The sequence below is a fragment of the Mus musculus genome, chromosome 3 (assembly GCF_000001635.26).
Source record: "Mus musculus strain C57BL/6J chromosome 3, GRCm38.p6 C57BL/6J".
Lineage (NCBI taxonomy): Eukaryota > Metazoa > Chordata > Mammalia > Rodentia > Muridae > Mus > Mus musculus.
The window spans coordinates 40,338,484-40,350,539 of NC_000069.6; positions in this window are offsets into that span (position 1 = coordinate 40,338,484).

The window sequence follows — 12,056 nt, forward strand, 5'->3', positions numbered from 1 at the left end:
GAACCTGTACACATCCAGATGCAGTAACTTTCCCCTGAAGCTCCAACATTCCTATCACAAGATGGGAGGTCAAGACAGGAGACTCCCAAAGCTTAGTGGACAGCCCACCTTGTCTATGCAGTGGCCAACAATGAAGAGACTTCATCACAAAGAATGGAAGATGAAGTCCAATCCCTAAGGTTGTCCTCTGGCCTCCATATGAGTGCTTACACACATGCATACACACACACACACACATACACACACTATAATTATGCATATACACACATCATACACACACAAACACCCACTCAAAAAGAAACCTGTGAGTTCAAAACCCAAACAAAATTCTGTACTTCTTATTCAGCATGAACTTTCAAATCCAAAGCCCTTCATTCAGAAAGCTCATCTCTATTTTGAAACTAAGCTTTCAATCTGAAAATAAATAAAGAATTATTTCAAGGTTCTTATGTATACCCTCTATTTAATGTTAACTAAAATGGGATTTACAGTCACAGAAGTAACATGGCTCCCTCTACCTTGCTCTGCCTTTGGTGTCAACAATACTGAAGTCTAAATGCAGGAGCTGTGGTGATAAACTGAACCTTTCATAAGAAGCTGTTTTTCTTCCTTTTTTTCTTTTTTATAGTCATTGGCATTTTATCTGATGAAATATTTGAATTTAGCAAACCTTATGCCCCAGATTCATAAAGAAGGTTTCATTTTGCTTTTGAATTTAGAACCCATACCCAGTAGAATCTCACAATAATGCATCTTTTGTCACATCCCAAAAGAAAGCTTCTCTTTCCATGTCGGATCACCTGTTAGCATCGCATTATGTGAAGCTCCTAGGAAGGATGAAGTGTCAACTGCTCTGCTCTTGGGTGGCTGAGAATCTGAGTTTTTCTTAGGACAAGACCAACCTGTCACAGGCTCCACCCACTGTGGGAACATCCAGGTGGACTTAACGTGAGCATTCAGAAAGACTGGGGCTTCTTGAAAATAGCAAGGCTCAGATAGAGAAGTTATCTCTAAAGATGCAGAAAATGGTACTATTTGGTCCAAATAATAACAAGATTAATATAACTCCACTAAATATCTCCTCGTTTTAAGTAAAAGTACACAAAAAAAGTACTGTGTTTTATGGTATTAATTCAAAGAACAGTTACACGTCATTTTACTCATCTATTTTTATCTCTGATTTCTTGGTAAATTTAGAACTAAGACCATTTCTGTAAACCAGCTGTCTCCACCTTTCAATATTTTGCAGGTGGCTGAGGAACTAAATTTGCATAGAGAAGAGCACAGACCCTCCACTCTGCAAATCTGAATAATAGTACAGGCCTTGGCGAGTGGTACAAGATACACGATTCCACATTCTAGGCCAAGGCATTAGTTATCTCTGTGAAAGAATACACCACCCATGAGTAAGACTGGTCAGAATAGGCTAAACTCTCTGGAGACTCATCAAAGGAAGCTGACAATGATACAGGGGTATTCAACAGAAACCAAGACTCAAGAGAGACTCCAGAAGCATGAAGAACATGACTAGCTGCTGTGTCAATGCGGTGTGCATGTTCCTTGAGAGGTTGGTTCTAAACAGGTATGTGGAAGAGCTGTGACCTATAAAAGTCAAGTCTGAAACCAAGGCACAACTAGAGACTGTGTCCTTCCAAATGGCTTTTATTATTTAGTTGTGACAGAGAATGTGATTTAGTTCAGTGTGTACAAAGACCTAAAAGGGTGTATATGTGAAAATGTAAATATATAGACTTCTTCATAAAAAGTATCCTTTATGTATGAATGGGAAAATTATGGGTAATTCAATCAAAGATGCTGGGATATCTGAATATGAATACCTGTTTTTCACTATATTACAAATTAATTCAACGAGTACCAGTGACTTCTCCATGAGAAAGGAAAGTGTATGTGTAGCTGAGACCTTGTGAACTTTTCCTTATCTGGCTTGGCATGTTCACTGGTGTCTTCCTTGTTCAGCTGAAGCTTCAATGGTCCCATGGGTGAGACTTTATGTGTGTAGCTTCTGCTGTTACTCTCTCTCCCAGCAAGCTGCCTAATCCTCTGGCTCTCATACTCTTTCCACCCTCTCTTGTGCAATGTTCCCTGAACCTCGGGTGCTGCAGTGTTTTGTAGATGTTCCCATTAGGAATGGGATCCACAACTCTGCATTTCATTTCCTTGTGGTTTCTGTAATCGTCTCCATCTGCTGCAAAAGAGAGGTTTCCTTGTTGAGGGTGAAGACTACACTTGTCCATAGGAATAAGGATAAACTGAGTCAGGCTGGAAGCAGGAGAGGTTGTCATCTCCAAAGAAGAGCACACCAATTGATTGGCCGATGACAAATGATCAGCCCTGAAAGCATACACGCAGGTAATATTATACGGACACAACAGGGTATAATTAGTAATATATATTCAATTACATATATTCATTCAACAGAAATGATTGAAAAAAGAGATCATGAATTTGAAAGGCAGCATGGAGGAATATATGGAAGGATTTGAGGGAAAGAAGAGGGAGGGAGAAATGTTCTAATTAAATTATACTCTCAAAAATAAACAAAAAGAAATCTAAGTTTTCAAAAATAACATAAAAAGGATTTTATATATAAAATTCAAAGGGCATGAATATTTTTAATTGTATTAGCAGTTTCAGTGTTTGAAAGTTGAAGGTACATCTGAGAAGTACAATGCTCCAAAAAAAAAAAAGAATGTGTAATCTCCACATTACCCAAAGAGGAATTCCACATTTCATGACAAAAGAACATTATGCTAGGCCATCACAGAATGCCCAACACTAAGGTGTTGTCCTGAGGAAATGAATGAACACAGGAAGGAATAAGCCAATCTCTGAATGGAGATGAAGAACCTATAAATAGGAGCAATTCAAACAACTACCAACTACCCTTGAACTCATCTAGATACCTGTGTAACCAGCACAACTCTCTACTGCAGTCTAGATGTAGACTATTCCTCAAAGGCCCATGCGTTAGAAACCAAGTCTTGGTTTCCACATCAGCACTGTTGGAACGTAGTGGGAAAATTAGGAGGAGAGGCTTTTGTAGGAAGGTCCTTAGGTCTTTGAAGGCATGCCCTAGAAGTTGAATATAGGGCCCTTGCTGCTCACTGGCTTATAACTGAGGGAGCTGCTTTGCTCTGCCACACACACTCAACATATTCTTCCTTGCCATAGGCCCAATGCAAAGGAAGCCATTGAGTCATGGGCAGGAGCCAGCATCACTATTTTGTAAGCACATTCACTGTCTCATGTATTCTGTTATACTGGTTAAAAGCTAGTTAATATATCATCTCTGGAAAAAATAAATTTTCCAGATCCAGAAGCCCCATCACCACTAGCTAGAGAACTTTCATCTTGCTTCAGTCTCCAGAAGTCAAATACTACTCTGTGAATTAAGCTAGACACCAATGGAAGAAGTGATGCTAATACCATTCCATGATAGAGTGTCAGTACATAGCCCAGGCAAATCCTCACATGTGTGTGGCATGAATTATTGTCAGTTTTATTCTACAGATGAGAAAACTGAGATTCATAAAGTTTATGGTGGCTCAGGATGTAGTGAGTTGATAGAATGATTGCCTAACATGTGTGAAGTCCTGGATTTGATCCCCAGGCACCATATAAATTGGGAATAAGGGTACATGCCTGAAATCTCAGAACTAAGGAAAAGGGGGGAAGGGATGATAAGAAGTCCAAGGTAATCCTCAGCTATCAAGAGTTTAAGGCCAGTCTAGGCTATTAGAGACACTGTAGATAGATAGATAGATAGATAGATAGATAGATAGATAGATAGATAGATAGATAGATATTTAACCAACATCATAGAGCTAATAGAAAATGAAATAGATTTGAATGAGGTCTGTCTAATCATATATTCTTCCTATGGCAGATCAAGAAGCAGGCAGAGGGGCTGGCAAGATGGCTCAGCAGGTAATAGCACTGACTGCTCTGCTAAAGATCCTGAGTTCAAATCCCCACTCTTTGGGCCGGAGCAAGTGGGGTTGACTGAAGTGAGCAGAGGTGCTAAATTCAATTCTCAACAACCACATGAAGGCTCACAACTATCTGTACATCTACGTGTACTCATATATAAATGAATAAATAAATATATAAATAAATAAATAAATAAATCTTTTAAAAAAGAAGGAGAAGGAGGAGGAGGGGGAGAAGAAGAAGAGGAAGAAGAAGAAGAAGAAGAAGAAGAAGAAGAAGAAGAAGAAGAAGAAGAAGAAGAAGAGGAGGAGGAGGAGGAGGAGGAGGAGGAGGAGGAGGAGGAGGAGGAGGAGGAGGAGGAGGAGGAGGAGGAGGAGGAGGAGGAGGAGGGGAGGAGGAGGAGGAGGAGGGGAGGAGAAGGAGGAGGAAGAGGAGGAGGAGGAGGAGGAAGAGGAGGAGGAGGAGGTCTAACAGTTCCAAAGGATGGATTTCATTTCATTCCTCTAGAGTGACCTCAACCCTGAAACCACTGTGCTTTAGCAGAGTCCTAGTGAACACCATGCAGGTTCCCAGTGAAACAGGCAGACTTTGTCACCAAAGACATCTAGTGCATGAGACAGTTTTTACAGTTAACGACAACTTCTGTAAAGTGGAAATACATTGCTGTGAATTAAAGGAAAAGACAGGCCTTCTAAAGGGGGACCTAAGAAAAATAAGAGATGACCCAAAGGAAAAAGGAGAACAGGCGACAAACACCAGATTATTATTTGAAAGCTGTGACTCTGCTAAATGCGACCTGGGGCTCTCAAGTCTGTGAAAAGTAGGTGTGAAGCAATGAGAAACTCTGCCAGTAGACAGAGTAAAAAGGCAGCTATAACAGAGCCGTCCATTGTTTAAGCCTCCACTAGCCCACTAGACTGAGAACTGACAGCCAGACTGTAAATGCTTTCCAGTGCCTTTTTCATTTATGTTCTTTATAAGACAGGTAGAAAGTGGAACTTCCCTGTTCCCTCTCTTCACCCTAACCTTCAAGTCCTAATCTCTGGTTTCCTCATGCTCTGCTCCAGCTGCCAGTTTGCAGATAATTGAAAACACTCCTGAGCATCTTTCTTTACCCAGTCTTCATTTTTCATATTTGCATATTGACCACTCTCAACTCCTACCCCCTCCAGCCCTGCCTAGCTTCCACACAAATCTCTCTCATTTGGTTTTTTTGTTTTGTTTTGTTTTTGTTTTTTGTGACCCACCAAAACCATTCATGGCCATCTGTGTAACTGTGGGTTTGGAGACATAAATGGAGTCCAGTCGCAACTCAAAGACCATGATTCCCTCTCCCATAATCTATCCATAACCAATAGTTCAGAGATAAAGGGCAGAGTCCAATGGGCCCATCCCTTTTCTTTGACTCATCTGTGTGGACCAAGAGAAGCTAGCCATATTATGTGAACTGGTGACTTCATCAGTAATCTTGGGACTGATGTTTCAGAGTCCTTTGCCCTTTAACTATTTCCACACTTCCCAAACCCTCTTCATAGTTGTCCTTGATCTCTTTCTTTTACCACATCATAGCTTGTGTTACCTAATAGATGGTTCATCTATTGAAACATCCTCTTTTTATCCAGTAAGATGAAACCACTATAACTCTAAAACCAATCCTTCAGCACTGTAACTTCACTCATAACTCAAACCCTCCTATCAGTTTAATCAACTGTTTCCCTGGTTTTTTAGTTACTATTTCATTTTACAAAGAGACACCATAACCAAAGCAATTTATAAAAGGGAGCATTTAATTGGGGCTTGATTACAGTTTCGGAAAGTCAGTGCATGACCATCATGGTAGAGAGAATGATGGCCACCTGGCATGGTGCTGGAGTAGTGTCTGAGAGTTCACATCTGACCCTTTATAGGGAGCAGGGAAAGAGAACACTAACTGGGAATGGTATGGGATTATAAAAGCCTCAAAGCCCATCCCCAATCACACACCTCCCCAACAATTCCATACCTCCTAACCCTCTCCTAAATAACCCACCGACTGGGGATCAAGCATTCAAATATATGAGCCTATGGGGACCATTCTTATTCAAAGCACCACATCCATCCATCTGGGTCCATGTGATTCTCCCCATCATCGCTGCTCCAGCAGGAATGTTAGGTTTCTTCACTACCCATCCTCAGCTATGACAAACCTGCCACAATGAGCATCAGTAATGTGACATCTTTCACTCACTGATTTCCAAGTATTAGGTACAATGCCATCCCATTATCATGGACAGATTCTGTAGTAGTCAGAACAGTTTTATCCACTGAACACAATAAATAATCACCTAAAAAGAGAGTTTCTATAGAGAATTATTTAGATCAGATTGGTCTGAGGGCATATGTGGTAGAAAGTGTCTTGATCACATTAGGTAATGTGGTAATGTTGACCTCATTTCCTAGGTTTGGGCTCTAGAGAGGTCTAAGGGAGTACTACACATTCGTTGTCTCTCTGTTCTTGACTATAAATGTGACTTGTTACTTCAGATTTCTGTCTTGACTTCCCCACAATGATGGACTATAACCTGGAGTTCTCTTTTTTCCCTTAGTTGCTTTCTGCCAAGAACCAAACTTATAATCTCTTTTGTCATAATTAAGCTAAAGAGCATTTGCTGATGAGGTCAGAAGCTGAATTGGTTCTTTTAACCCTACATTGTTACTGCTTGACCTAATCTGAGCTTTGAAGTGCAGTCTGGTATTAATTCTCTCATTCACATGTAACAATATTTGCACAGCCTTGTTATGGACCTAATTGTAGGTGCTAGCGCAATGAATCAGGCAAAAAAAATCTCTTCACTGCAAAGCTTATGGTGTATAAGAAAACTAACGTGAAAATATAAAATATAGTGTCAACTAACAGTGATCTAATGAGGAAAGGTAAAGTTGTATCTCCTAGTTGATTGCTGAAACACTAATGCACTAATGCACTTCAATACTGTCTCACTTCCTGCATCCTGCAGTCTGACATGCCATCCCCCAAACGTCTGTGTGTTACCCTTGTCTCTGTGTCTTATGCCACATAGAGACAGCTCCCTGCTTACATGCCTGAGTCCTCCACGGTTCAATATACCTCTGTGTCTCCCCCAACCCTGTCAGGAAAAACTTTCAGTTGCAAGGCAAAGCTTGTCAAACCTGAACTGCCTCATCAAAGGAGATGTATTTGTTCAGAAACTGCTAGAGTAAGGGCACAAGACCAAAGTTCTAGTCAAATTTTCTCTCTTCTTCCCTTTTCTAAGTTTAAGCTTCATCCTCAGACTGGCTTTCTTCACTTGAAGGTGATGGTGACCATTCTTCGTCATCTGTACCCCAGAGTGTTGGGTCGTTCTAACGGCACCATGAACCCTGAAACAAGCACCAAAAAAGACCATTAGTGGATGGTTGTAGCTACTATGCATGGAAAAAGGAACATGGGAGTCCATTTGATGCTGGGAACTTCTTCTAAATGAAATACTGGATCATGAGGAACTAGGATGGCTGCTATAGTCATCCTCTCCTCTGTCTAAAAGCAATGCCTTTCATCACTTTGTTCTATAGAACACAATTTTTGCCTTCATTTTCTGTCATTTATTTAAGAACTAAATTTAAGCATGTCAAAAGAGTAGATCCATTGCACAAGCATTCTTAGTGAGGAACTTAGACATTGTCAACTGATTTTGTATCTATTTATTTCGTAGGAGAGTGTTCATGTAATTGTGTACGTGGAAAATTCTATCAAGTGCATCCCTGGAATTGAATTCAAATTGTCAGATGTGGTAAGTACAGTTACCCACTGTCACACCAACCCTGTGTGTCTTCTTCTTTTTTTTTTTCCATTTTTTATTAGGTATTTAGCTCATTTACATTTCCAATGCTATACCAAAAGTCCCCCATACCAACCCAGCCCCACTCCCCTGCCCACCCACTCCCCCTTTTTGGCCCTGGTGTTCCCCTGTACTGGGGCATATAAAGTTTGCAAGTCCAATGGGCCTCTCTTTCCAGTGATGACCGACTAGGCCATCTTTTGATATATGTGCAGCTAGAGTCAAGAGCTCCGGGGTACTGGTTAGTTCATAATGTTGTTCCACCTATAGGGTTGCAGATCCCTTTAGCTCCTTGGCTACTTTCTCAAGCTCCTCCATTGGGAGCCCTATGATCCATACATTAGCTGATTGTGAGCATCCACTTCTGTGTTTGCTAGGCCCCGGCATAGTCTCACAAGAGACAGCTACATCTGGGTCCTTTCGATAAAATCTTTCTAGTGTATGCAATGGTGTCAGCGTTTGGATGCTGATTATGGGGTGGATCCCTGGATATGGCAGTCTCTACATGGTCCATCCTTTCATCTCAGCTCCAAACTTTGGCTCTGTAACTCCTTCCATGGGTGTTTTGTTCCCAAATCTAAGGAGGGGCATAGTGTCCACACTTCAGTCTTCATTCTTCTTGAGTTTCATGTGTTTAGCAAATTATATCTTATATCTTGGGTATCCTAGGTTTGGGGCTAATATCCACTTATCAGTGAGTACATATTGTGTGAGTTTCTTTGTGAATGTGTTACCTCACTCAGGATGATGCCCTCCAGGCCCATCCATTTGGCTAGGAATTTCATAAATTCATTCTTTTTAATAGCTGAGTAGTACTCCATTGTGTAGATGTACCACATTTTCTGTATCCATTCCTCTGTTGAGGGGCATCTAGGTTCTTTCCAGCTTCTGGCTATTATAAATAAGGCTGCTGTGAACATAGTGGAGCATGTGTCCTTCTTACCAGTTGGGGCATCTTCTGGATATATGCCCAGGAGAGGTATTGCTGGATCCTCCGGTAGTACTATGTCCAATTTTCTGAGGAACCGCCAGACTGATTTCCAGAGTGGTTGTACAAGCCTGCACTCCCACCAACAATGGAGGAGTGTTCCTCTTTCTCCACATCCACGCCAGCATCTGCTGTCACCTGAATTTTTTATCTTAGCCATTCTGACTGGTGTGAGGTGGAATCTCAGGGTTGTTTTGATTTGCATTTCCCTGATGATTAAGGATGTTGAACATTTTTTTCAGGTGCTTCTCTGCCATTCGGTATTCCTCAGGTGAGAATTCTTTGTTCAGTTCTGAGCCCCATTTTTTAATGGGGTTATTGGATTTTCTAAAGTCCACCTTCTTGAGTTCTTTATATATGTTGGATATTAGTCCCCTATCTGATTTAGGATAGGTAAAGATACTTTCCCAATCTGTTGGTGGTCTTTTTGTCTTATTGACGGTGTCTTTTGCCTTGCAGAAACTTTGGAGTTTCATTAGGTCCCATTTGTCAATTCTCGATCTTACAGCACAAGCCATTGCTGTTCTGTTCAGGAATTTTTCCCCTGTGCCCATATCTTCAAGGCTTTTCCCCACTTTCTCCTCTATAAGTTTCAGTGTCTCTGGTTTTATGTGAAGTTCCTTGATCCACTTAGATTTGACCTTAGTACAAGGAGATAAGTATGGATCGGTTCGCATTCTTCTACACGATAACAACCAGTTGTGCCAGCACCAATTGTTGAAAATGCTGTCTTTCTTCCACTGGATGGTTTTAGCTCCCTTGTCGAAGATCAAGTGACCATAGGTGTGTGGGTTCATTTCTGGGTCTTCAATTCTATTCCATTGGTCTACTTGTCTGTCTCTATACCAGTACCATGCAGTTTTTATCACAATTGCTCTGTAGTAAAGCTTTAGGTCTGGCATGGTGATTCCGCCAGAAGTTCTTTTATCCTTGAGAAGACTTTTTGCTATCCTAGGTTTTTTGTTATTCCAGACAAATTTGCAAATTGCTCCTTCCAATTCGTTGAAGAATTGAGTTGGAATTTTGATGGGGATTGCATTGAATCTGTAGATTGCTTTTGGCAAGATAGCCATTTTTACAATGTTGATCCTGCCAATCCATGAGCATGGGAGATCTTTCCATCTTCTGAGATCTTCCTTAATTTCTTTCTTCAGAGATTTGAAGTTTTTATCATACAGATCTTTCACTTCCTTAGTTAGAGTCACGCCAAGATATTTTATATTATTTGTGACTATTGAGAAGGGTGTTGTTTCCCTAATTTCTTTCTCAGCCTGTTTATTCTTTGTATAGAGAAAGGCCATTGACTTGTTTGAGTTTATTTTATATCCAGCTACTTCACCGAAGCTGTTTATCAGGTTTAGGAGTTCTCTGGTAGAATTTTTAGGGTCACTTATATATACTATCATATCATCTGCAAAAAGTGATATTTTGACTTCCTCTTTTCCAATTTGTATCCCCTTGATCTCCTTTTGTTGTCGAATTGCTCTGGCTAATACTTCAAGTACTATGTTGAAAAGGTAGGGAGAAAGTGGGCAGCCTTGTCTAGTCCCTGATTTTAGTGGGATTGCTTCCAGCTTCTCTCCATTTACTTTGATGTTGGCTACTGGTTTGCTGTAGATTGCTTTTATCATGTTTAGGTATGGGCCTTGAATTCCTGATCTTTCCAAAACTTTTATCATGAATGGGTGTTGGATCTTGTCAAATGCTTTTTCTGCATCTAACGAGATGATCATGTGGTTTTTGTCTTTGAGTTTGTTTATATAATGGATTACATTGATGGATTTTCGTATATTAAACCATCCCTGCATCCCTGGAATAAAACCTACTTGGTCAGGATGGATGATTGCTTTAATGTGTTCTTGGATTCGATTAGCAAGAATTTTATTGAGGATTTTTGCATCGATATTCATAAGAGAAATTGGTCTGAAGTTCTCTATCTTTGTTGGGTCTTTCTGTGGTTTAGGTATCAGAGTAATAGTGGCTTCATAAAATGAGTTGGGTAGAGTACCTTCTACTTCTATTTTGTGAAATAGTTTGTGCAGAACTGGAATTAGATCTTCTTTGAAGGTCTGATAGAACTCTGCACTAAACCCATCTGGTCCTGGGCTTTTTTTGGTTGGGAGACTATTAATAACTGCTTCTATTTCTTTAGGTGATATGGGACTGTTTAGATGATCAACTTGATCCTGATTCAACTTTGGTACCTGGTATCTGTCCAGAAATTTGTCCATTTCGTCCAGGTTTTCCAGTTTTGTTGAGTATAGCCTTTTGTAGAAGGATCTGATGGTGTTTTGGATTTCTTCAGGATCTGTTGTTATGTCTCCCTTTTCATTTCTGATTTTGTTAATTAGGATTTTGTCCCTGTGCCCTTTAGTGAGTCTAGCTAAGGGTTTATCTATCTTGTTGATTTTCTCAAAGAACCAACTCCTCGTTTGGTTAATTCTTTGAATAGTTCTTCTTGTTTCCACTTGGTTGATTTCACCCCTGAGTTTGATTATTTCCTGCCGTCTACTCCTCTTGGGTGAATTTGCTTCCTTTTTTTCTAGGGCTTTTAGATGTGTTGTCAAGCTGCTAGTATGTGCTGTCTCCTGTTTCTTCTTGGAGGCACTCAGAGCTATGAGTTTCCCTCTTAGAAATGCTTTCATTGTGTCCCATAGGTTTGGGTACGTTGTGGCTTCATTTTCATTAAACTCTAAAAAGTCTTTAATTTCTTTCTTTATTCCTTCCTTGACCAAGGTATCATTGAGAAGAGTGTTATTCAGTTTCCACGTGAATGTTGGCTTTCCATTATTTATGTTGTTATTGAAGATCAGTCTTAGGCCATGGTGGTCTGATAGGATACATGGGACAATTTCAATATTTTTGTATCTATTGAGGCCTGTTTTGTGACCAATTATATGGTCAATTTTGGAGAAGGTCCCGTGAGGTGCTGAGAAAAAGGTATATCCTTTTGTTTTAGGATAAAATGTTCTGTAGATATCTGTCAGGTCCATTTGTTTCATAACTTCTGTTAGTTTCACTGTGTCCCTGTTTAGTTTCTGTTTCCACGATCTGTCCTTTGAAGAAAGTGGTGTGTTGAAGTCTCCCACTATTATTGTGTGAGGTGCAATGTATGCTTTGAGCTTTACTAAAGTGTCTCTAATGAATGTGGCTGCCCTTGCATTTGGTGCGTAGATATTCAGAATTGAGAGTTCCTCTTGGAGGATTTTACCTTTGATGTGTATGAAGTGTCCCACCTTGTCTTTTTTGATAACTTTGGGTTGGGAGTCGATTTTATCCGA